The following is a 2,415-nucleotide window of genomic DNA, read 5'->3' on the forward strand; positions in this document are numbered from 1 at the left end:
TCTTTTTTTTCTAAAATTGGTTCCTGTCTGCAGAGTGATATTTCAAGGCTTCAGCTTGTTTATTAATCCATTCAAATATTCTCTTCCGAAAGGACAGAATTTTTGAAAGCTTGTGACTGTTTGGGCTTTAAGAATAGAACATTCCAAGCTTGGACAAGAACATTTTTCTGGCTTTCTTTGTGTAGCAGGATAATTACTGGATGGTTTCATTCTGCTACTGCTAGACATTGAACTTCACAAGTAAGTCAGTATAAATCTTTAGGTTATTATGAAGCACAATTAAATGGAAACAAAACCTATTAAACAATTCCTGATTAATGCCTTTCTTAACTGTAGTGTTTTATTCCTTCTCTCCTGCTTTAGTGTATGCTGTTAACTGACTCAATATTTTCTAGGTCTAATTGTAACAAAGGTTTTTGGATTGCTTTTTATACTCTGTAAAGGCACAATCCTACATTTCCACCGTTCTTTTTGTAATGTTTATCTTAACTTTATCTTAAAAGCAGAGGCATTTATCTTAAGATATGTGGTAAACACTTATCAAAAGCCACAGTTGGATGAGCCTCTTGGATATGTGTCTCGCCACATTTTCAAACTGTCCTTCAAGCACAGCGAAACTACCTTTCAAATATGGTGGAAACTAAGAGACATCTTGGTGCATCATGCAAAACATCTTTATTTTATTGCTTGTTAGAAGTATATTCTTGTAATACATAGCTAGATTTAAGCATTGAGAGGTGGGTCATTTGAGCAGGATGCACAACACAGGACAAACCTGAATTATTTTCAGGTGTGGGCTGGGTTGCTAAGAAAAGAAAAAAGAGTTCCTTGAGCACAGAGAATTTTCTTTCAGAAAAAGGGAGGTGAACATTTCATGTTCTGATCTGTTCCTGGAATAGTGTATATCATGGGGGGGGGGTGTTCTTGGGGGCTTGTGTAATATCTCAGTCTAATCTTTTGGGATGCAAGAGAAAAGTAGTTGCACTTCAAAAAAAAAAATTTTTTTTTAAAAAAAGAGCCAGTATTTACAATGAGGCTGAAAGATAATACAGTTTCCTGAAATTGTTGTTGAAAAGTTTTGAAGTGAGTAAGGTGAAAAACCATTGGCCCTGTTCAAACCTATAACAAGATGGAATGGAGGCTTCTAAACAAAATGTGTATTCTTTTTTTAAAGTATGTTTACAATACGATGTGGAAGTAATAAACCTAACAATGGGGACGTTCCAATGGAATTAAAGATGTATCTCCAGAGGCAGTTATGTGAGCTTTGTTTAGGTATCATCTAATTTGAAGAGAGTAGGGTCCACCTCCAAAAGTATTCAATAACTGGGGGAGTTAAGGTTAGTTGATACATTACTACTTTTATAGACAGGGAGCCAAAGAGCTACATAGGTTCCTGCAAGGGGGTTGTGTTAGTCCACTGCAGTTTTTTTACTCTAGTTTAAACAGATCTGTATTCCATATTGCAACCTTTTTTAGACATTCTTCAGTTTGAAAAGTTCATCTTTGTTGGTAGAAAGTTAGTATTAAAAGAAAACTATACTACTAGTAGTACTGTTACTACATTTTTATTCCAGCCTTCTATACAGCCTCAGAATCTCAGTGTGGTATATATGGTGGGGGGCACCTATGTGAACTTATAGGAGGTTCTTCCGATATAGTACATTCCTAGTAACTCTTACACAAATTTGCAAGTTAGGTCAGTATTATTCCCAAATTACAGGGAAAAGACAGAGTTTGGATTTTCAATGGTGTAGTAGGTTGATATACTTGAAATGGGAACTTCCCAGCTGGTATTCTTAGCCACTATACTATCAGAATTGCCCAGATTCATGGATGGGGCCACTGTAGACCTACCCAATTATCAAGTACTGTTAAATTAGCTAATACTTTGCATTTCTCTTTAATATTCTAAAAGTCATTTTATTTCTTTAATAAAACCACTCTCCTCTTTAAAATCTGTCCCTCTTACTTTAATCTGGAGATTATATGAGATGAAATTTATCTGTTTTTGATTCTTTGGCTGACTTGACCCAAGTGTTTGTAGCAGTGGTTGCTTTTCTAGATAACCACACAAGTATAACTACCTCTAAAATTTCCATCCTGAGAAAATAAAACTAAGCTCCAACTGCATGAACACAAGACAAGCATTTAATGCAGCTAAATTTATTCTTGCAACAGTTTACATTTAAATGTGTAAAAAGTGGACAATGTTGGAAAAAACCCTTTTTAAAATCAACTACTTCACATAATACAGAGAGCTCTTGCTGATAAACTTTCTCTTTTGCAGATAGCGAAATAAATTAAACCTCCTTCTGCTCAGTCACACTTCTCTCACTCTATGCCTGCTAAAGAGAAGACCTAATGGTGGTAATGTGATCAAGCTCTATCGCCTGAGTTCCTAAGGGCTGGTGC

The sequence above is a fragment of the Elgaria multicarinata genome, chromosome 10 (assembly GCF_023053635.1).
Source record: "Elgaria multicarinata webbii isolate HBS135686 ecotype San Diego chromosome 10, rElgMul1.1.pri, whole genome shotgun sequence".
In the NCBI taxonomy this organism is placed as follows: domain Eukaryota; kingdom Metazoa; phylum Chordata; class Lepidosauria; order Squamata; family Anguidae; genus Elgaria; species Elgaria multicarinata.